Source organism: Pinus tabuliformis, chromosome 2_1 (genome assembly GCF_031772625.1).
Source record: "Pinus tabuliformis cultivar Carrire ecotype Pingquan chromosome 2_1, CPIR1, whole genome shotgun sequence".
NCBI classification, from domain to species: Eukaryota; Viridiplantae; Streptophyta; class Pinopsida; order Pinales; family Pinaceae; genus Pinus; species Pinus tabuliformis.
Window position 1 is genome coordinate 927,440,637 of NC_142299.1, and position 24,996 is coordinate 927,465,632.

General features: G+C 36.2%; 1 protein-coding gene across 5 annotated transcripts in view; it reads left to right on the forward strand.

Moving 5' to 3' along the window:
• Positions 1-6,240: 6,240 nt before the first annotated feature.
• Positions 6,241-24,996, forward strand: part of LOC149203691 (nuclear factor kappa-B-binding protein) — a 385,195-nt gene continuing 366,439 nt past the window's right edge. For 4 of the 5 annotated variants that reach the window (XM_089403526.1, XM_089403528.1, XM_089403529.1 and 1 more), the window contains exons 1-3: positions 6,241-6,665; positions 6,827-7,021; positions 7,236-7,404. The gene's annotated coding sequence lies outside the window, so the exon portion shown is untranslated. Of the gene's footprint in view, positions 6,666-6,782; positions 7,022-7,235; positions 7,405-24,996 lie in introns of all 5 variants that reach the window. The other variant, XM_089403527.1, reaches the window with a different exon arrangement.

Consider the following 24,996-nt stretch of genomic DNA (forward strand, 5'->3'; position numbering starts at 1 on the left):
TACTTACTAGATCTCTTGCTCATATGGAAAATCTTACATAGGCCAAATTGATAGATCCTTTAAAGCTCATCCCAAAGAGCATATTGCTGACACAACTCACAATCACATTGCTAAGTCAACACTTGTAGAACATTGCTTTAAAACAAAACACCTTATTTGCTTTGACCAAAACCAAAATCATGGCTTTTATGCCCCATTTCTCATCTTGCATAATTTGTGAAGCTCTAGAAATTGAAAACACCCTAATAATTTTAATTGTGGGGATGTGTACAAACTTAGCCATTGTTTGAAACCTGTCATTAAATGCCTCAAACAATGGGGTTTTTTGAAAATTTTGTAACTTTGGACCATGTCTCTTTTATTGTTTTATAATTCTCCCTTAGCCTTCCTTTGATTTGGTTTTCTCACTTGGCTCTAACCTCTCTTATGTGGGTGGACTCAATCTTTCACTAATCTATTACATGCGTAACTATATAAATTAAATGGTTGATAAACACTAATAGGCTTCAATTCATAATAAGAGTCAAAACACTTAGTGATACATCTATCATTGCTAAAATTAAAAAAAAAAAAACATAAAAATTAACTAAATTATAACTTTATTTTAAATTATTATTGTTATTAATGATAAAAATATTAATATATAAATTTAACATATATACATTTCAAAAAATATGTAACAATATTATTAACCATGGAGATTCACTCCCACCTTTTTAGGGATATTCTTAATATGTAAATATGCTTTGTTACAATATTATGGGTCAATACCATGGCTTATCTTATTAATACCCTATACCAAAAAAATCATAGCTCATTTCATATGAGACTTGTTCATATGATATTTTTTTGATTAATCAATTTAATTAGAAGAGAAAAAAGAGACATGACTACTTTACAATAAATCACAACATTTTATTTGTGAATACTACTAAGAATATTCTAAAATATTTCATGGACGTTAAATCCCTAACATCCCTCTAATGATTATTGATAATTAAATTAAAAGTATGGAAGCCCTATTCCAAAATAGACACATATAATCAAGTAAAAATATTTAAAATTAAAAATAATAGTAGAAAATTAAACATTAGAATTAATTACTTGAATTAACATGTTTGTTTTGGAATAGGTTTCCAGAGGTTTAATTTAATTATCAATAATCATTACCTGTATAGTAGGGATTTAACCTCCATGGAATATCTACATGATATTTTTAGTAATAGTTAGGAATAGAGGATTGAGATTTATCTCAAATATAGTTATGTCATTTAAAAGTGTTTTTGAAATGATTGAGACTTAAAAATATTTGTGTTTTTGAAATGATTGAGATTTGAAATTATTTTTTTAAATGTATATGTGTTTAACTCAAATATTAATTCTTATTATAAATAATGATAATAATAATCATACTAATTTATATTAAAATTATAATTTAGTTTTTTTTTGACATGTATCGCTAGATAAGTGTCATGATGCCTATCAAGGATTTATGCCCATAGATTTTATCAACCATTTAATTTTGTTTGACTATGTTGTATATTCTCATATATTGATATGTTAGTATGGAAGACATGATATAATGTCCACTTATGTAAACATTTTGACTAGATAAAATTACATAGTTAATAATAATAATAATAATATATTTACCATCGCTAGTTTTTGGGATTTAAATTTTGGATTGTCAATAGTATTCTTATGTAATATATTCTATTTAAAAACATGAAGAAAAAATATACATATAAAACTAGTCTAGATCCATCTTAACTTAGGATGTATCAAGTGACAAGAAGGATCAAATCTCTCAATGTATTTTCAAGGGGAAAATCTCTTTTTTTGAGTGCAAAACTTGAGGAATGGTTGGCACAATATTTGATTGGCACCTTGAGAGATTTTATTGGTCTCACACTTATAGATATGGAATTAGATGAATCTACGATGGTAATATTATATATTTTTTAATGTTCTAATTTTTTCCCACATTGTTGATTAGTCAATCTTTTTTATAGTAACGAAGATTTATATTTATCTTATGTTTGTCAACAATAACCTTTAGTTTTATCTTAATTAATTAGGTTTATATTTAACTTATATTTCTCAATATTGAACTTAATTTAATTATGAATAATTATTAAGTAGATGGTAGGGACTCTAGAATATTCTAAATAATCTACACAAATCAAAGGTTGAGATTTGTCTCCAAAGTATTTATGTCCTTATCGCCATTTCAATTAAATTGACTAATTAAAAAAATATTGTAGAAGTGTCATATGGAATGAGTTATGGTTTTTTAGGCAGGTGGTATTGATAAATCATTGTATTGACACATAGTATTGTAACAAACCTAATTTATATGTTAAGAATCTTGTGGTGATAAATCTCTATGCTTAAGGATTTTGTCTCATGCCTTTTTAAAATGTATATATGTTTAAATTATATATTAATTATTTTTGCCCCTCAGTATGGTAGAGATGTTGTAATGTCTCGTCCTATATTGTCATTGCATTCACCCATGGTTTTTAAAATAGTATTCTTAAACCAAGATTTTCCCCATAGTATTCTTCTCTACTGTGGGCTATTTAATTGCATTCACCCATGGTTTTTAAGATAGTATACTTAACCATGGGTTTCCCCATAGCATTCTTCTCTACCCTAAGCTATTTAAAAGCATGATTTTTCCATTTCTCCAAATAGAAGTATTTGATTGGGGCTTTCAGTGGTAGACATTTTTGACTGATGCTCTATGGTAAAACATTGAATTTGAACAATAATGAAAATCAAAGTCATAGTTATAATGATTGGTCCCATACATGTTCCATGGTTAAACATTGAAGTGGAAGAATAATCAAAATCAAAACAATAAAAGATGAAAATGCCATGTATCTTCATATGTTCACTTGATTTACACTTAACTTTGTGAAGTTCATTAGTTTAGACATTTTATTATTATTAAAATTTGGTTGATTTTACCATTTAAGTTACTTGGTTGCAAAAGTTTTATTCAATAGGTTGTTATAAACCTGATTTACACTTAACTTTCTGAAGTTCATTAGTTTAGACATTTTATTATTATTAAAATTTGGTTGAATTTACCATTTAAATTACTTGGTTGCAAAAGTTTTATTCAACAGGTTGTTATAAGCATTAAAAACATTAACATAAACAAACATTTAAGATGGTTGAAAATCTACTGGTCAAACTCAATCTTAGTAAAAACTGCATTGTTAGAGGGTTAAGGAGGTTGTTTTAACCATGAAAGGGGAGATTAGTTTTGTTATACTTTTATAGAAATATTTGAAATTATTTTTAATTTGTTGAAAGCCCCTGTTCTTTGGAAATAAGTAAATAAGTTAAATCTTTAACAGTGAAAATCTATTTTTATAAATAACTAATAAAATATTTTAATTGATTTGGTTTTCTTGGAATAAATGTGATTAGTTAGTTTACACTATCAATAATAATAACAAATTATAATTATTTTTACCCAATGAGTTATGATAGATTTTACCACATTTAAAAAAATAAAATTAAAATTGCACGAAATTACTTTTAAAATATAAATAGAAGTAATTGTTAAGGGATAATGGTTTTGTTATAGTTATTATTAATTAAAAATTATATTTTAATTTTAGAGAAAGATTTCAAATTATTTTTAATTTGTTGAGAATCTATGTTTTTTGGAAATAAGTAGATGAGTTAACCCAGTGAAATTTCATTTTTTTTTTAAATTATTAGTAAATTATTTTAATAGATGTGGTTTTCTTGAACAACAACTATGGGTTAATTTACATTGCCAAGAACAATAACAAATAACACTTATTTTTACCCATTAATGAGTTTAGATAAGTTTTACCTTTGACCCATTAATGAATTATGTTAAGTTTTACCATTTTTTGAAAAATAAAAAACAAAAGTTGTAATAAATTAGTTTAAAAATATAAATAAAAGTAGTTATTTGTATTTTATTAATTAAAAAATAATATTTACCAGCCTAGATTCGAGAGCCTGATTTGGTGTTTTGATGCTTATTATAGATTAATCCCTATATAGATTAACCAACCATTTAATTTATATGGTTGCGCTAGTTTAACTTCATTTATCCCTCATGATGAGTAGATTATATACTTAAAACTTCTCAAAACCTCCTACACATCATAATTCCAAAATATACTCCATCCACTTTTATATTTTCTTTATGTTTATTAAAATTTTGATTTATTATTATTATTTTTTAATATCATTTCCAAATACATTTTATATAAAAATATTATTTATTACTTTCTTTATAATAAAACATTAAAATATCATTAGGTTTACACCATTTAAAATTTTTAACAAACCATATAACTTTCCTTACAAGAATTCAACAATGCAATTTCTAGTAAGATTGTAATTTCTTGTTATTTAAAATACACTTTTGAATGTATGAAAGAATTCAATGCCCTAAAATACCGATACTCAAACTTTGCATACTAAACAACTTAAATTTATCATTCCTAAAAATCTCTACTAGATTTTGAACATAACTAACCACAAAAAGTATTCTAAACAAAGCTATTTCATATATTGGTTAGATTATACTATTTTTTAATCTCATAAGAAAATAAAATTATATTTTAAAAATATTATTTATCATTAATTTAGTATAAATATATAGCTAAATGAGTAAATTATAGATAATCCTTTTTTTATAATCTTGCCACAGAAAAAATATTTCATCTATTGTTTAGACTATACTATTTTTTAATCTCATAAGAAAATATATTTATATTTTAAAAGTATTATTTATCATTAAACCAGTATAAACCTATAATTAAATGAGCAAATGGTAGATAATCCCTTTTTCATGATCTTGTAAAAAAAATACTAGGTATAAAAAATTGAGATTTTTAAAGAATATTACATAGTGTTTAAACACTATAAAATATATAATTCTATAATTTAGAGATTTTTAACCATAATTATAAATTTTTAAACATGATCGTGTTGAGATGTCCTAACCAGATCACATAGTGTTCTAGAAGTTTTATCATGGTCATAAATATAATTTTCATGTTGATAAATACTATTACATGTTTAAATGGATAAGTACTTTTTAAATTAATTTATTAAAAATTTGATAAATATTTCTTTAATTAATTTATAAAAACGGAAGAAGTTATTTATTTAAAATTAAATTAATGATTAATAATTGATTTATGGAAAGAATTGATATATTATAAAATAAAATTTAGATTCACTCAAAGATAAATAATAAGTTTTGAATGATTCATTTTTGAATTTTTTTTTGTGTTTAATTTTTTTTAAAAATTTAGTAAATCATAAATTTAAATTATTTAATATGCAAAATAGAATCTCTAATTTTCTTTAACATACTCAATTTATTTATATATACAAAAATACAATTTAACAATAAAAAAATTAAGATTTATAAAAAAACATTTTAACAATAAAAGAAATCAAAATTTAACAAAAGTTATATTACCAAATTCTAACTAGATAGTAGAAAGATTTAACAAAAATTGTATTACCAAATTCTAACTAGATAGTAGAAACTATTTTATTAGTTAAAATACACATTTTTATAATATTTTTATTAAATAAATAACATATTAATAAATATCAACTTGATGGTCTTGTAATCTTTTATATATAAATATATTTATTTTTTAACTCGATTCTTGTTATTGATTACATTGCATTGCAGTTCCATTCATTGTCAGTGGATTGCAACCTACATGAGGGAGGTGTTGAGGCTTCAACGCTCATCCGTTAGGCTTGAACCAACATATCTTCTATAGAAATTCAACAATTCTAATTTAATAATCCTATCGACCTCTCTTTGTACCTTTTAGAACAATTGCTAATAAATATCAACTTTTATCCCTAAAACAAAAAAAAAATAGGCAAAACCTCACATAACTCCCAAATTCCAAATTCCAATGAAAACGATGTTGCAACAATTTTTTTATGTTGGGGAGCCCATTTTTAATAGATGACTGAGGTAACTACTTCCAATCCAAATCCAGTATATTCAGGAAAGAACTATACTATATTAGGAAAAAGAATGCAGGAATCTTTAAAGAAATTAGTATTATTATTATTATTATAATATAAGGTGATTTAGGCATGTGTTCGCTGAAACCCCTGGGTCCCACAGTACAACATACCTTCCCAAATTGTTGCATGGATATTATGACGTGACTGGTAAATAAAAGTCTAAATGCAACCTGTTGGACTCTTTCTTCCTTGACTGTAGTGGAGCTCGCTGTTTAGCTAGTGAAAACCACGGCCATGGCGATTGAAGAAGAAGAAGAGGAAGGAGGAGCCCGCGGGTATAATTGCTAGGATGGAAGCTTCGGGAATGGGGATTTAACTCGTGACCACTCCATTTAGGCCGCAGAAATTAGTAGTTTTATTTTTATTTAATTATTAATTTCTGGGAAGCCTGGCTTGGCGGAGAGTATTTATTCACCATTACTGTTGCTGGAACTGGAACTTCTCGCTCTTCAATTTTCTCTAGGGTTATGCTCTTACTTAAATGTGGACATCGGTGCGTTTCCGGTTCGAATCTCACTGTTGGTCATGCTGAAGTATTTTTGAGCACAAGCTACAGAATGCGGGAGTCGACCCTAATTGTTGCGTGGATTATGCAGCCTTGAGTTAGTGAATTTTCATACATTCTTCAGATTCTTACTTTTTGTTTTAATTGAAAAAATTGCAGCTTTTAATTTCTGTTTTTTTATCAATTTAATTTTAAATTTAACGCCTGGTAATAGTTGGGAATTGAATCTTTCAATGCTTCGGCGTTTTTTCTGCAAAGATCTTGGTTGGCTCTGCTCCGGCGGATTTAAGACATTCTTGGCGAATGTTATGTTTTAGAGCCACTTTTGGACGACTCGTTTGTTTTGTTGTTCTATGCTACTAGTGCGAAGGGAAGTCTTGAAACCGATGGGTGAGTTATATTATTGTATACTAATAGCGCGAGCGGAAGTCTTGAAACTCATGCTGTGTTCAGGTAGTAAATTATTTTATCATTGTTTGGTATTGTTGAAATCCCTATTTGCATACTTAAAAAATAAGTTCGATTACTTTTTCTTATAGCTAGGTATTGTTTTTTTCTAAAAGCTACTTGGAGATATATATTTAATTGAAGAAAAAACCATACATAATCATTAGCTGCTGGTTTGCCACTTGAGCATGATGGTGCCGTGTCATTCCTTTTGCACCAGGGTGACATAGGGCACAATGGTGATGACGTCATGGTTTTGGAGGCATACCCATTGCACTTTGAGTTTTCCTTGGAGTATGGAACACTCATGATCCATTTTGTCACTTGCTAGTGGCAAATTGAGCATTTATGGAGGATGACGTCATAGTTGAGGACATTGTTTCCCACAGGTGTGAGCTATTTTGGCATTTATTGTTATGTTTTTGAGCTATATTGAGGCCGGCTTGTGACCTCACACTTGTTAAACACTTAAGCAAAGTTATTTTAGGGTTTGCTTGTAAAATTAGTGGAAATAAGGCAAGTTAGTCATCATACAAATAGAGAAGGCCTCATTTCACTATTTCATTATCACACATTTAGTAGTCTTCTATGCCAAAAGAGTGAATTAATCTTTCTTGTTTCTACTTGGGCAAAATGTGATCTTTTATGTCGCGGCTTTCTCTTGGAAATGGTAAATTTGTCACTTGCTTGTGGAAAATTGAGCATTTATGGAGGATGACGTCATAGTTGAGGACATTGTTTCCCACACGTGAGCTATTTTGGCATTTATTGTTATGTTTATGAACTATATTGAGGTCGGCTTGGGACCTCACACTTGTTAAACACTTAAGCAAACATATTTTAGTGATTTGCTTGTAAAATTAGTGGAAATAAGGCAAGTTAGTTGTCATACAAATAGAGGAGGCCTCGTTCCACTTTTTCATCATCACACATTTGGTACTCTTCTTTTCCAAAAGAGTGTGAATTAATCTTTTTTGTTTCTACTGGGGCAAAATGTGATCTTTTATGTCGCGACTTTCTCTTGGAGATGGTAAATTTGTCACTTGCTTGTGGCAAATTGAGCATTTATGGAGGATGACGTCATAGTTGAGGACATTGTTTCCCACACGTGTGAGCTATTTTGGCATTTATTTTTATGTTTTTAAGCTATATTGAGGTCGGCTTGTGACCTCACACTTGTTAAACACTTAAGAAAACTTAATTTAGGGATTTGCTTGTAAAATTAGTGGAAATAAGGCAAGTTAGTCGTCATATAAATAGAGGAGAATTCATTCCACTTTTTCATCATCACACATTTAGTACTCTTCTATTCCAAAAGAGTGCGAATTAATCTTTCTTGTTTCTACTTGGGCAAAATGTGATCTTTTATGTCGTAGCTTTCTCTTGGAGATGGTAAATTTGTCACTTGCTTGTGGCAAATGGAGCATTTATGGAGGATGATGTCATAGTTGAGGACATTATTTCCCACACATGTTAGCTATTTTGGCATTTTTTGTTATGTTTTTGAGCTATATTGAGGTCGACTTGTGACCTCACACTTGTTAAACACTTGAGCAAACTTATTTTAGTGATTTGCTTGTAAAATTAGTGGAAATATGGCAAGTTAGTCATCTTATAAATAGAGGAGCCCTCATTACACTTTTTCATCACCACACATTTAGTACTCTTCTATTCCAAAATAGTGTGAATTAATCTTTCTTGTTTCGACTTGGGCAAAATGTCATCTTTGGTGGTATGGCTTTCTCTTGGAGATGGTTCTTGATTGGAGATGATTTTATGGGATTGATTGAAGTGTTTCTCTTGGAAAATTTTGTAAGTTTATTGTATATTTTGCATATTGTATTTGTGTAGTAGGGTTTGTATTTATGCCATGATTTTCCTAGAAACCTTTAAGGGAACTTTGAGTGTGCATCCTTTAAATTTTAAATCTCCCCTCACAAGGAAATTGCTAGGGTTTAAAAAGGATGTCCAAATCACCCCCCTGACCTCCACAAGGCTGTTCTCATTAATTTAGCAGTAAATGACTTCATTAACGCATTTAGAACAAGGCACTAATCATTGTAGTGTTGATTATGTTGGCATTATGATTCAAGTGTTGTCCTTGATGGCAACTCACTCAGAGGTTGGTACAGATGCTCAGAAGTTGGTACAGGAGATGGCAACTCAATCAGAAGACAGATCCTAGTACAGCTTGCCAAGGAAGTTCATACACGCAGGTTTGTTAAGACCAAGTCGCGTGTACACGCAGGTTGGCTTCAGAAAAAGCGCGTGTATGTGGAAAAGTACCTTTGGTCCATGGCGGTTAGTCCTTGGAAGTTGTGCCTATGGTTTCGGACCATTATGTCTCGACGGACGTGTTGATCCCTAGTTTCGAGGTTGATGGTATTGTGTTTCTATGGTTTTGGCTCTTGGTATTGAACAAGGCCTAAGGCTATATAAGGAGAAGATCACTAGGCAAAGGAGTATGGATTGTGGGTGTCTGACGCAGTGAGAAGATCTGGTATTGCTGGTTATCTGTTCGGGACGCTTGGCAAGGGTTGGATCTGATAGCAAAGGCAGAAGTAATCATTTCTAGATCTGCACGCGGGTTGCCTTTGGAGAAAGCGCGTATACACGCGGTTTTGGTACAGTGAAGTAGCGTATGCATGATAAGTGTTAATATTTCAGGTTGCTGCTGATTCTGGTGGTTGTTGCAGAGTTCTAGATTCTGGTTTGGGTTCTGTGTTCTTGATGACAGGGTTTCAGTGATTCGGTATTGGTTTGTTTAATGAATTATGATGCAAGTATAAGTTGATGATTGTATTGCGGTAATGTTTGCTTTGTACTCTTGGATCCAGTATGAAAATGTATGAAACGTGGTCCCTGAAGGTTGTAGGGTCAGCACCTACGTACTAGTAAATGGATCAGCTAGTACAAGAGCTGAGGGGGTTGTAGCTCCCTTCCAAAAGTAGTTGGAAAACGAGAGAGGGTTGTAGCCCTCTGCAGGTTGTAGCCTGCGTGCTGGTAAAGGACTGCACCAGTACATTGTAAAAGAAGTTTCTCATTAAAGAAGAAAGAGACAAATTGCAGCAGGTGGTTTTCACCCACATTGGGTTTCCACCTTATATCATGGTGTTCATGTGTGTGGCTTTTGTGTGATGATCTATTCTGTTATACTGCACCTGTTTACTGTTAATATGCTTAATAATATCCTGATGCATTTACTGAAGATAAGATTAACTGAATCATAAGATCTCTGCATATACGCTAGTTGCTTTAGACACAGTCGCGTGTACACGCGGGTTCACTTAACTGAAGTCGCGTATATGTTTCTGAGTATGAAATTGAAAAGTTTTATCTGATCTGATAATACTGATTCACCCCCCCTCTCAGTATTATTTCCAACAGATTAACCCTCTTTAATAATTTTCTCCTTCTATCTTATTCCTAGCTATCTAGGGTTTTATGTGAGAAATTGCTGAAAAGTAATATATGTTTGATGTTTAATAGCTCTTGAAGTAGGAATGCGTTAATAAATTATAGGAAAAAAAATCTAGCATTATTGCATGTTAAATTCCGCATTCTAGTGCTCATCATTACTTTTCTATTGTTTATGCATGATTTCAGCCATAAAAATCCATTAAAATCCCTGAATTATTGGAATCTATTTGAAGTTCTTGCTTCCTTTGTTGATTATTCATTGAAAGACCTTTCTTTTGGCTGTTATATGACATCACTTGCCTTATCATTGAAAATCTACAAAACTTTAGCTTATGTCAACCCTCTAACTGGTCTAGGAATAGAGTACCCGAATTTTGACATAGATTATTTAGGCCTTCTAGGCTTTGTCGACACTAAATCCCTATTAGTAGACCTCATATTATTCACCTTGAGACATTCTCATTGAATATCCTTTAGGTGGGTATTTAGGAAAGCCTCCCTTGTGGTCAAATACCACTAAAGCGCAGGAAAAAGGTTGTTGAGGTGACAATGATAACCAATTCTCTTGTTGCCTTAAGGGCTAGTTTTTCTTGGTGTGGCTTTGCATTAGGCCTGTAAGGATTAGAAGGAGGCAGTTACTATGTTGACCTAATCTCCAAGGTTTAGTTTGGCATCTAAAATTTCCTATCTTTTTCAACTTCCTTAAAACTTAAAACGGTTGACATCGTTGTGTTCGTTTCATCTTTCCAATGATATAAATTTTACCTTGATCCGAATTACAAATCAAAAGATGCGACCATTAAAAGATAGGCCAATTACAAACCTTGCCACATCATCATTGATTCCCATGTGGCAATCATGTAATAACTCGTGTGGCACCTTACGCAGCTGCTCTGCCATTGTGGAACATCTCCACATAGGTAGGTAGACACAATCCACTTGGAAGGCGGAGGTTGGCCTCTCCGCAAATCTTCGAAAGACAATTCTAACCAAGGCCCCGACCTCGACTGGCCATCCGGCGTGACCCCCGACCTAAAGATCCCACCCGACCTTACCTTCGGGGCCGATTAGGCACTGTAACCCCAATTAACCTGACTCTCGAGTAGCAGGCGCGCCCGATTGCTCGACTTGCGTAACTTGAGTCGAGCATGAACTCATCCGAGCTTAGCCTTTTCGACTGACCCTTTCTACCCTTGACTTGGCGGGTCCTACAAGTGAATCCAAGCCAAACCTATTTTGCAAACATTTACACTTAGATTTTTTTTTCCTTCTTGGTCTTTATGCAGGAAGCACGACATTCATTGAAAGATGCACAGGAGGATACACTCAGTGAATATGCATTCGAGTGCATTTCTTCAGAATCACAGGGAACTCAATCCCTCCTCCTAGCCACAATATATAGATGTATGCACTTCTTTATAGCTTATAACAACTCAACTATACAAAGCATATGAATAGAAACATGCCAGCAAATCATACTCATCAATTTAATGAAAAGAATATAGAGATTCATGTTCACATAACGCATACAGGAATTCAACCATTCTTCAAAAAATTATACATGAATCCAGCTTTCTTATAGCAATTATGGGAATTTCATTCCTTTTTATACAGGGGATACCTATCCTTCACATCTGCCATGATAATTAAACCTCATAACCAACATGCATATAAAATCATTGGCACATCACTCATATTGAACACTACAACTCAAACAATTCAGAATTATACCATTCTTCAACACTTGTCCATGCACTTAATACATTATTACTCAGAAGATTGACCAGGGGATCAATCTATAGTAACCAAATCTCGCAGATACGATTAAAAGTCAAGCAATTTACTCAACATAAATAATGCTCAAGATATCAACATTCCAAATCATTCATGAAACAAATTTTCATATATTCAAGTAACATTTAAAATCAACACAACAAGTATTCATGGGGAATTCACTTGCATGTATAAATGAAATAAACACTTATCTTATATCCAAAGCCTGACAACTGAGATTGGGACTTCAATTCTCCACCCAACCATAGACACACTACAACCTAGCCTTTTCTTGCAGTAGTCACCCTCGAGCCAGATTCCAGAGCTTGAGGAGGCGTGCTTAAATTGTAAAAGTCAGTACTTTTGACTGAAACAGGGCCTCCATGTCAAAATTCCTTGAAATGCAGCGACTGGAAATTATTCTTCTAACTGGTTAATTATTAAGCAGATTATTTGCTACGACAAACAATGAATAATTCACTGCAATTTCTTCACAAATAAAAAATTACACTACAGAAATAAAATATGCGGAACTAAGAAATATAGAGCAATAACACACACAAATTGACACTGTTATTTTTGGACATTTGTCCCTAGAAAAACCCAATGTTGGAAAACCGATGCAACAAATGAGGGTTTTATTATTATGTAGCAGCATAAATTTTGAGTATAATACCGATGCAACAGATGAGGGTTTTATTATTATGTAGCAGCATAAATTTTGAGTATAATAAAATGGATGCCAAACTAGCAATCTTGTCTGAGAGAAATATTGGCAAAAATACCTAAGCGAATTTACCCTCTCTCCACAAGCTATCCAACCACAATCTGGGCTCAGAAATTGATTCCCGAAAAGATCTGCGTCCACCTCTGCACTAGACTTGCTCAATCTCTTATACGCACTGCCCAGAACTCCTTCTGAATCAAACGTCTTGCCTATCTCTGCCCCTAGAAGTGATTCACTTAGCCTGCTAGGAGTTTTCCTGGCCACTAGCAACTGAATTGAACTCTTCCTCAGCTGAATCGATCTGCCCTCTTGAGGCTCTGTGTAGCCTCCTGGAGAAATAATACAACCTCCTCTCTTGACTCTTCTGGAACTGGAAACTCCTCCGGAAATCTGCTACTTTGCCACCTGCTACTCGATCAATGGCAAGATCTCTCTGTTGAATCACCTGCTACTAGAAAATCGAACTGTCTTGATCACTGAGTATCAACACTGGTGTATTCTCCATCTACTTCATCGACCTCCTCTTATAATCTCCAGTTGAGACTTCAACAACCAAGATTAAATCTGAATCGATGGTTGAGATCATCTCTAAGTCGATCCATGTGAGTTTCTAGGGAATTCTCACTTTTCTCAATTAATTCCTATTAATTAATCGATTTCCCTAAGTTTGAGTTAGGAAATAATTAATTATTGACTAATTAATTTAATTGAGTTGTCTCTAGGTGGAATTTCCAGAAACTATTTATGGGTTTTTAAGGACTCGTGTTTTAGCCTCTCCACAAAGTTTGAGACTAGAACACCATCCGATGCTTAAAAAACTAACACTCCAAAGGTAACCCACCTTTACCCACCAACTAGTCAGAAGTTAACATAAGGAACATGAATTCATTTCCCTTGGGTTTTATCAACAACTCCCAGTTGTTACATAACAAAGATTGCTAGCTTAGTTAATCTCAAATCTGAGATTCTTCCCAGCATGAAGACTTACAATTCGATACCATGAGGAGAGTTCTTTCAACTTTCGGGAAGGTCCATCAGAAAATAAGCTACCATGGGAGTATGGGAATCACACTTCCAGGTAGATCTTCAGTGAAGGAAAGCACCTGTGCTTCAACCCCAAAGAAACAATTGGTGTTTCATCAACTCGACAAGTACCTGAGTGTCTCCACCTCCTGGTCTGTAGGTTCATCAATCTATAAATTTTCTAGTTGGTTCTTTAGACTTTGGCAAGCCACTTACAATGGTTTTATCAGCCTCAAGTCAAGCCAATGCTTTGTAAATTCTGAGCCAACAAGCCACATCTAGTGGTTTGATCAGTTGAGCTGCCACAGAGCGAACTCTCTCTATCAGAATGAACCTTGTTCCAAGTATTGGAAAAACAGATCATAATAGAATTGAACTGAGCAACACAACACCAAAAAAACGGAATCCCTCTACTCCCATCGCCGATCTCTTAAATAATTATCTCCTCGTCCTCCAATTCTGATGTTTGGTCTTTCCCGGTGCATAGAGATGTTGACCTCTTCTGTCATGTGCAGAGGTGCTTGCCTCTTCCGTTGTTGCAGAGCTAATTCTCTTTTTCGTTAATTTATCCCACTAAAGGCTATCACTGCCATTTCAATTACGTGGGCATAACCTCTACGTTGCCCCCTATCAGTCTGTCGGCACAATCCAATTTCCATCTAATTCCCACTCTCCCTCTTGCAGATTTTCCAGGGAGTTGGTATGTCTCCCAACCATTCCTTTTCCAGTCAAATTTATTGTGAAATCAATTCATTAAAGCACAAAATCCGACATTAATATTGACCTGGTCTCCTCAGGCAATCTCCCTCCCCAAACTCTGGAATCTGTGTCCTAATTTCTCAGATTTAAATTTTAACAAAAATAGAGATAATATTTACAATAAGAGGGAATTCGCTATAGTTGTCACATCTGCTAGATTTTGCGGCAAGGAAATCATCTTCTAGATCAATGCTAGAACCATAAAAAAAAATGCAGAAGTATAAGGTGATTCTCTTGAGTGCCTTCAATTGAGATGGGCATGTAAAGACTAATATTTGTGTTTAACACTTCTATCAGAAGATGATATGGATTGGATCATTATATTGTTTGTCATCCATATCGATGCTTTCAAAGTGGAAAAAGTGGAGAAATCAACTCACAGGACCATTTAACTGGCGGGATCCAGTTTAGCAAATTGGGGTCTAAAAACCTTCCAATAGCATTTTGAGGCATCAACCTATGTTTTTTTGGGGTAAAAACTTTGTCACTTTAGCATAACACCATTTTTTCCTACTCTACGCATAAATACCTTTACAACGGTGCAAGAATTGCCTCAATTGGAGTTCATATGCAAAAGTTATGCCACTTGGAAGTTGACTTTCATGTTTTGGCCCCCATAATTTGAGAGGATGCTGTTTCAGCCCCATTATTCATAGAAAATGGGCTAGCCACGTGATTATGATGAAGAAGACTCTAGAAGAGTCCATATTGTAACACTAGTTAAGAGTTGAAATTTGCTACTTTGCCACCTGCTACTCGATCAATGGCAAGATCTCTCTGTTGAATCACCTGCTACTAGAAAATCGAACTGTCTTGATCATTGAGTATCAACATTGGTGTATTCTCCATCTACCTCATCGACTTCCTCTTATAATCTCCAATTGAGACTTCAACAACCAAGATTAAATCTGAATCGATGGTTGAGATCATCTCTAAGTCGATCCATGTGAGTTTCTAGGGAATTCTCACTTTTCTCAATTAATTCCTATTAATTAATCGATTTCCCTAAGTTAGAGTTAGGAAATAATTAATTATCGACTAATTAATTTAATTGAGTTGTCTCTAGGTGGAATTTCCAGAAACGATTTATGGGTTCTGAAGGACTCATGTGTTTTAGCCTCTCCACAAAGTTTGAGACTAGAACACCATCCGATGCTAAAAAAACTAACACTCCAAAGGTAACCCACCTTTACCCACCAACTAGTCAGAAGTTAACACAAGGAATAGGAATTCACTTCCCTTGGGTTTTATCAACAACTCCCAGTTGTTACATAACAAATATTGCTAGCTTAGTCAATCTCAACTCTGAGATTCTTCCCAGCATAAAGACTTACAATTCGATACCATGAGGAGAGTTCTTTCAATTTTCGGGAAGGTTCATCAGCAAATAAGCTACCATGGGAGTATGGGAATCACTCTTCCAGGTAGATCTTCAGTGAAGGAAAGCACCAATGCTTCAACTCCAAGGCAACAATTGGTGTTTCATCAACCCGACAAGTACTTGAGTGTCTCCACCTCCTGGCCGGTAGGTTCATCAATCTATAAATTTTCTAGTGGGTTCTTCAGACTTTGGCAAGCCACTTACAATGGTTTTATTAGCCTCAATTCAAGCCAATGCTTTGAAAATTCTGAGCCAACAAGCCACACCTAGTGGTTTCATCAGCGGAGCTGCCACAGAGCGAACTCTCTCTATCAGAATGAACCTTGTTCCAAGTATTGGAAAAACAGATCATAATAGAATTGAACTGAGCAACACAACGCCAAAAAAACGGAATCCCCCTACTCCCATTGCCGATCTCTTAAATAATTATCTCCTCGTCCTCCAATTCTGATGTTTGCTCTTTCCCGGTGCATAGAGATGTTGACCTCTTCTGTCATGTGCAGAGGCGCTTGCCTCTTCCGTTGTCGCAGAGGTAATTCTCTTTTTTGTTAATTTATCCCACTAAAGGCTATCGCTGCCATTTATAATTACGTGGGCATAACCTCTACGTTGCCCCCTATCAGTCTGTCGGCACAACCCAATTTCCATCTAATTCCCACTCTCCCTCTTGCAGATTTTCCAGGGAGTTGGTATGTCTCCCAACCATTCCTTTTCTAGTTGAATTTATTGTGAAATCAATTCATTAAAGCACAAAATCCGACATTAATATTGACCTGGTCTCCTCAGGCAAATCTCCCTCCCCAAACTCTAGAATCCGTGTCCTAATTTCTCAGATTTAAATTTTAACAAAAATAGAGATAATATTTACAATAAGAGGGAATTCGCCAGAGCTGTCACATCTGCTAGATTTTGCGGCAACAAGTAGGAAATCATCTTCTAGATCAATGCTAGAACCATAAAAAGACAATGCAGAAGTATAAGGTGATTCCCATGAGAGCCTTCAATTGAGATGGGGCATGTAAAGATTAATATTTGTGTTTAACACTTCTATCAGAACATGATATGGATTGGATCATTATATTGTTTGTCATCCATATCGATGCTTTCAAAGTGGAAAAAGTGGAGGAATCAACTCACAGGACCATTTAATTGGCGGGACCCAGTTTAGCAAATTGGGGTCTAAAAACCTTCCAATAGCATTTTGAGGCATCAAACAATGTTTTTTTGGGGTAAAAACTTTGTCACTTTAGCATAACACCATTTTTTCCTATTCTATGCATAAATACCTTTACAACGGTGCAAGAATTGCCTCAATTGGAGTTCATATGCAAAAGTTATGCCACTTGGAACTTGACTTTCATGTTTTGGCCCCCATAATTTGAGAGGATGCTGTTTCAGCCCCATTGTTCATAGAAAATGGGCTAGCCACGTGATTATGATGAAGAAGACTCTAGAAGAGTCCATATTGTAACACTAGTTAAGAGTTGAAGGAGTCCATATTGTTCCATAGACGAGCAGAGTAGCCAAGAGGGATAAGAAGAGTGTATACATAGAGGATTTGTGCATTGTAGTAGCCCTAGGGCCACAGGCTTTACTTCTTTGTTCTTGTAGCCATTTTCTATTCATGAAAGAGAGTAGAGCAACCTCACCTTCCAGCTGGGTTTTCTCTTGAGAGGGTGTTCTAGGACATATCTTGTGCCAATTGTGGTTTGTGAGTTTTTATTTCGATGTTCTCTATTTTTAGTATAATTATAATTTGCATGCATACACAATAAACAATAATTTATAGATCCAAAAAATTAAAGAGAAATAAACCCTCAGCGTAGATTTTTGATTTTTTAAGTATAATTTTATGAGATCTGTTGTGACGAATTGTCCAGTGGAATATCCACGACAATTTACGAATCAGAAGAATGCAAGACATCCTTGTTTGAAATAGTGAAATGAAATGCAAAATAGGTAGTAATATCTCTCTCTGTCTCATAGTATAGGGGCATTAGAAAATAAGATTGTTCTTCCTCTTTGGCTCCTAAAAGTGGCAACAATGGCAAATTTTGTTTGGTGACAAGATATGATCGGTCTATACCTGGAGATTGTCAAAACCCACTCAAAATTGACCCAGGGTGATCTTGAGGGCATGCATCAATTGTTTGCATTTGTATGGATGGTTGACAATAAGGCTATCCCTCAGCTTTGGGAAGTTCTCCAAATAGAAAACCATCTTTAAGTTGAGACACTTAGAAGGTGCAATTCAAGTGCCTTGGATGTACTATCTTTAGATGTCCTCTCTAATAGCTTGGTTGAAGTCCTACTTAGATATATTGGAGGTGCACTAACATGTCTAGTGAGTAATTGAAGGGGGAATGCCTTATGGAGAGATGGTCACATACTAAAGAAGCCAAGAAGCCTTTGAGAACAAATCATAGGCACCTCTTAGTGCATCGACCAAGGCAGTGACCTTGAAAGAACAAAGTGCTAAATAGGGATGCCTATCCCCCTGAGACATCGAATCCCCAAAGATTTGAACTCCATGAAGGAATGAGAACAAACAAAAGATGACCTCAAAGTGAAAATAATGGACTTTGAACTTTGCTTGAACATTGGGCCAAGTCCCTTGAGAAGGAGTATTCTGTTAGTTCTCGCGTAATTGATTTGAAGTAAACTTGGTCTCTATATCTTTGATCCATAGATAACCATGGGTTTGATGATTGTATCCTTGAGGTGAATCTTGGATGACATGTCTATGAACTTGTTTTGTAAGCATCCTTTCTTTAGGAGGGTGAGGGGCCACATCCCTTGTTGAATTGAGTTTAGATCAATGTTGTGAAAATCATGATTAAATTGAAAAATTTTCAGTTTGAAAAAATTGTGACTTAATCCCGATTTTTTCCCCAAAAAGTCTTAATTTTTGTATTTGTTTAATCTTACGATTTTTTCATTTTTCCGAACCCTTGCTGATTTAATTCCGATCGCGATTATCGCAACATTGGTTTAGAGGGCTTGATGCATACTAAAATGTGGCCCCACAAACTGGACCTCTAAACAAGTGTAGGTTTTAGTGATCCCTTTTTAATTATTTAGTGAGTTTTAATAATTCCCTTTGATATTTTGCTTGAATGTAAAGTCTTATATAAGCCTACAAGATGTCAACCCTTAGGTAGCACTTAGATGAGCCTAACATAAGGTGGGTGTCATTGTTTTTACTTCATTTGGAAATTAAGTCTTTCATCACAAAGGCTTTAATGTTTTTATACAGAGCTATGCTAAGGTATATAATGGACGCTATAAGGTGAGGGTCCTTGATATCTAGTTTTTTTTTGCTAATACTTGTGATATACTCTTTGATCAATAAATATATGGGTGTAAGGCCTGATTTTAGTGTCTAAAGTCTAAAATTCACAAACAACTAGTTGGACCACCTATGATTGCAAATCTATCACTAGTGTTCTTGTTGTTTATTGGCTATGTTGCATTGCCTTTGGGGGTGATGGGAATGGGAGGGCGAGTTTTTGATACGGCTAGAACACACCCACAAATTTTCCATGGGATGACAAGTTGGGAATGACAATAATATATATATATATATATTCCAACCATCTTCACCTCCATGATCCAGCCATATAAATGGAGGTAATCCTGAGTAACAAATTCCAACATCTCACTAACAATGTTCTCTCCATCTAAAAATCCATGCTATTGGGGAAGACGAATATCTTCATTAACAACATTTTCTCCACCCAAAAATTCATGTTGCTGGTGAAGATGAAGATCTTCATGTTTGTTTCTAGAGGCTATTTCCACTTGCTACACCAGTTGGCTTTGCAAATTTGTTGTGGTTTGGATAACAGAAGTTGACTCATATACTTATGACAAGATAATTGGAGTTTGTGGTGGAGGTGAAGATGGCTATGAAGAAAAACCAGTATTCATGTTTGTATTTGTATGTTTTACTTTTGTTGCAACATCATTTATTTGTGGAAGTGGCATTGAAATGCTAGGTCCAAATACCGCTCCTTTGAGAAGTGTATCACTTCCTCCAATCTAAACAATAATGAGATATCGTGCAAGAAATGAACCATTGAGTATTCCATAGACAATTTTTCCAATTAGAGAATCAATACACAGGCCAACTGAAGGAGGAACAACCTGTTTTTTCCTCGGGGACGGTGGAAAAGTCCCCAAAATCTGCCCAAGATGAATTGGGAACGACTTTGAAGTCCCCAAGTCCTTGATGACGTTTCCAAGAAATTGAGGACATTCCAAACCCCTGTAAAAGTCCTTGGTACGCCAGAACGTCGGGTATGAGGAATTTTTTGGTGGGGACGGGCCTACATGCAACATAGTTAATTGGTAATGTATAACTATTAATATATGTTTGATATATTAGAGAATAAATCTATAAAACTATACACAATATCATTTTATTAGAAAAACATCCAACCTTCAACAACATTTTTTTTCCCAAGAAAAGGTCGTAATTTCTTTATTTCAAGTAGAAATTGTGAAATTACATTTGACACAAGTTTGAGGACATAATAACCAAAAAGAGTAATGCCAACAAATTCTCTAAATTTGCAACAAGTAGGAAAAAGTTCCTTCTAGCTAGGTCAGCTAAACATTTTTGCATTGTATTTGTGTTGATTTGGGGTAGCATCGGATGTGCTCTAGCCATGAAAATTGGTGGAGAGGCTAAAGCACATGAGATCTCCAAGACCCATAAATGGTTTGAGGAAATTCCTCCTGGTTAAATAGATATTAAAATAATTAATATTTTTAATGGGTTCCTAAGTCTAAACTTAGGAAAATAAACATATTAATGGGTATTAATATAAAACTGGGTGAGAAGGTTCTAAATGACATGGATCAAGCCAAATCTAATCTTAGCCGTTGATTAGAGATTTAATCTTGGCCGTTGAAGACTCGACAGAAAAAGTATAAGAGGAGGCTTGAGGGTCAGTTGGAGATACACCAAGATTGATCAGTTAGTTCGATTTTATGGAGCGGGGTTTGCTGAGAGAAATCAAACAAGTGATCTGAGTTGCAGCGAGGGGCAGTGAGTGCATAGCAGAGAGGCAAAGATAGTGCCAAAGGCCCAGCACAAAGGCAAAGGAGGTTACGCAGAGCCAGCAGGAGCCACGTAGAGGGCCTATGGAGCAGGGTTTACTGAGAGAAATCAAACAAGTGATCTGAGTTGCAGCGAGGGGCAGTGAGTGCATAGCAGAGAGGCAAATATAGTGCCAAAGGCCCAGCACAAAGGCAAAGGAGGTTACGCAGAGCCAGCAGGAGCCACACAGAGGGCCAGATGGATTGCACAGAGGCTACCAGGGCCTACGTGAGTGACGCAGAGGGCTAGAGAGCTTGCGTAGAGCATTAGAAGGTTGACGTAGAGGGTTCTAGGCTGATGAAGAGGCTAGGAGGGCTGACGCAGAGCCTCAGAGAGGCGTTGGAGAGATTTTCGTGGAGTAGACTTGCCGAATATCTGCTTCCGAAGAGAGGTATTACTGCCAGATTGATTTCTCTGTAGGGTGAGCCAGTTTGGTCCCCAGTTGTACTCAATAAAGATGCTTAATAATAAAACCTTCAGAATCGCTGCATTGGTTTTCCCAAGTTGGGTTTTTCTGGGGACGATTGTCCAAAAATAACGGTGTCCCTTGTGTGTTTGTCTATTCTTTCAGTTGATGATCTGTAGATGGTTGAGACTGTATTTGTGTTTATTTTCAGTATTTATATGGTTAAATAGCTTGTTAAGAAATTAATTAAATAGGTGAAATAAACCAGATAGTGTAGGAAGAATTTCTAATGGGTTAGACTTAGAAATTTCAACATGGTATCAGAGGATTGCAGATCACAGGAGAGCTGAAGGCACTAACTGAAATCAGAAAATTTGCAGCAGAAACAGTGGTCCCGAGAGACAGAATTTGTTCCTAAGCAGAAAGCAGTAGAGAAGGAGTGACGTAGAGGGCCTGCATCATCAAGTTCGAGCCAGAGAGAGGGCCAGCGCAGAAGTAGTGAGAGGTAGAAGAGGCTCATGAAGAGCCACGTCATCTGGCTCAGCTAGGTAGGAGTGACGCAGTTGGCCAGAGGAGCGATTTAGCCTTGCGGGATTGCGCAGAGCTAAGTGGCTTAGTTTCTTCAGTTGCTAGGGCCTAGGAGCTGTGGGCAAATTTTGGATTGTGAAGTTGGTGGGGTGTTGTTGCTATCAAAGCACAACAGTACCTAATGGGACAAAACCAAGGTAGAGGGAGTCGCTACCTAGGCGGATTTCTAGCCAAGAAATCCAGATCAGTGTTGCAGGAGCAAAGGGGATTGGAGAGGAGCGATTCGACTGTTGGTAGAAGGATTTCCAGGAGGGAAATCGAGACTCAGAGGGAGTCTAGGAGAGGATTTCCAGGAGGGAAATCGAGACTCAGAGGGAGTCTAGAAGAGAACTTCCAGGAGGGAAGTAGAGACTCAGAGGGAGTTGAAGAGAAGAGCAGAGATGGCAATGAACGGATTGAGGGATCAGGACAGGTTGGATGGGGCATCCAACTTTGTCATCTGGAAGGCCAGGATCCTGTCTGTTCTGGATAGACATCGCATCAAGGCCTTCGCCTTGAGAACCATGGCTATCCCAATCGACCTAGCTGATAACAAAAGGTATGAGGATGCAATGGCCAAGGCAAAGTGCATAATCCTTGATGGGGTCAAGGATCATGTAGTTCAACATATTGCTGAGAAGAATACGACAAAGGAGATGTGGGATACCTTGACGACATTGTATCAAGGCACTTCCATGCAGAGGAGGATGCTACTGGAGAATCAGCTGCGGTCGTATCAGATGCAGAAGGGGGAGCAGATAGATCTATTCCTCAGAAGGTTGCAGGAGATTCGGGACCAACTTACTTCCATAGAGGCCACGCCGGATCAGGAGTTCATGGTGAGGACCGCCCTGAACGCAGTCTCCGAGGAGTGGGAGACATTCGTCCAAAGCATTTTGGGCAAAGCGAATCTTCCAGGTTGGGAAGAGATGTGGGCAACTCTTCGCCAAGAAGAGATCAAATGGCTGACCAAGACGGGAAGTAGCATCAAAGGAGGTCGAATCAAGAAAGAGGAGGAAGAGGATGCGGCTCTAGCATCTGCGGGACAACAAGGGAAGAGAAATAAGAAGGACATCTCCAAGATAAAGTGCTTCCATTGTGGGGAGCTGGTTCATTTTGAAACCTAGTGTCCCAGGAAGAAGAATAAGGGAGAGGCTTTCGACTCCAAGGCGACGCCGACTAAGGCAGAGAAGGAAGCCGAGAATGATGACAATTGTGCCATGCGTGCTCATGCACCTCTATAGAAGAGGTGGGGTGACATCGAGCTGTAGTCAAGAAGACTACAAATGATGTGGGGCAGGATCCTTGAGCTACCAAACTCTTGGATTATATCCAGCTATGGGAGCCCTGAGAGACAGTAGCAGGATGACGGATGTCGGTAGAAGCAAGATGCGGATGGAGCGGCAGAACAATGCTAGAGTGCAGGGATTTGTAGCAACACAGTGAGGGTTGCAGCAGTGTGAGGGGCACAGAGGTGGTTGCAGCAGTGCAGAAAGGCATAGAGGTGTTTGCGGTAGTGCGAGAGGCACAAAGTTGTTGCAGCAGCGCAGAGGCAACAGAGGGAGTAGAGGGAGCACAGGATAGTAGCAGAGGGAGCTTCAACATCAGGAGGGCTTCTAGCTTGACAAGGATGTCAGTAGTTGGGTAGATCAGTTACTTACTTCTCAGTAACTGAGTTGCAATGTAGCGATTAGCAGTGGTAGTGCTATGGACAACACGATGCAACATGATGAGAGAGAACTGTAGTGTAGATGCAATGTTGGGAGGAAGGATCGAGAGTAGCACGGATGCAGAGGGAGCTGCAGTACAGATGTAGCAGTGGTTGTGGTAGAGCCATGGGTAGCAATATAGGAGGCAGCAGTGCAGAGGATGTTGGGCCACAGGCCAAGCATCAACACAGGTACCAATGCGGATAATCAGGGTGATGTTCAGTGGTGGAGCATTACTAGAGCACATTCCTCGCTAAGAGGAGTGTTGATTTTGGGTAGCATCACATGTGCTCTATCCATGAAAAGTGGTGGAGAGGCTAAAGCACATGAAATCTCCAAGGCCCAGAATTGGTTTGGGGAAATTTTGCCCGGTTAGAGAGATATTAAAATAATTAATATTTTTAATGGGTTCTTAAGTCTAAACTTAGGAAAATAAAAATATTAATGGGTATTAATATAAAACTGGGTGACAAGGTTTTAAATGACATGGATCAAAGCAAGTCTAATCTTAGCTGTTCATTAGAGATTTAATCTCGGCCATTGAAGACTCAACAGAAAAAGTATAAGAGGAGGCTTGAGGGTCAGTTGGAGATACACCAAGATTGATCAGTCAGTTCGATTTTCTGAAGTGGGGTTCGCTGAGAGAAATCAAACAAGTGATCTGAGTTGTAGTGAGGGGCAGTGAGTGCATAATAGAGAGGCAGAGATAGTGCCAAAGGAACAATGCAAAGGCAGAGGAGGCTACACAGAGCTAACAAGAGCCACGCAGAGGGCTAGAGGGATTGTGTAGAGGCTACTAGGGCCTGCGTGAGTGACGCAGAGGGCCAGAGAACCTGCGCAAAGCATCAAAAGGCTGACGCAGAGCCTCAGAGAGGTGTTGGAGAGATTTTTGTGGAGCAGACTTGCCAAATATCTGCTTCCGAAGAGAGGTAACTGCCAGATTGATTTCTTTGTCGGGTGAGCCAGTTTGGCACCCAATTTGTACTCAAGAAAGTTGCTTAATAATAAAACCCTCAGAACTGCTGCACTGGTTTTCCCAAGTTGGGCTTTTTCGGGGAAGATTGTCCAAAAATAACGGTGTCCCTTGTGTGTTTGTCTATTCTTTTAGTTGA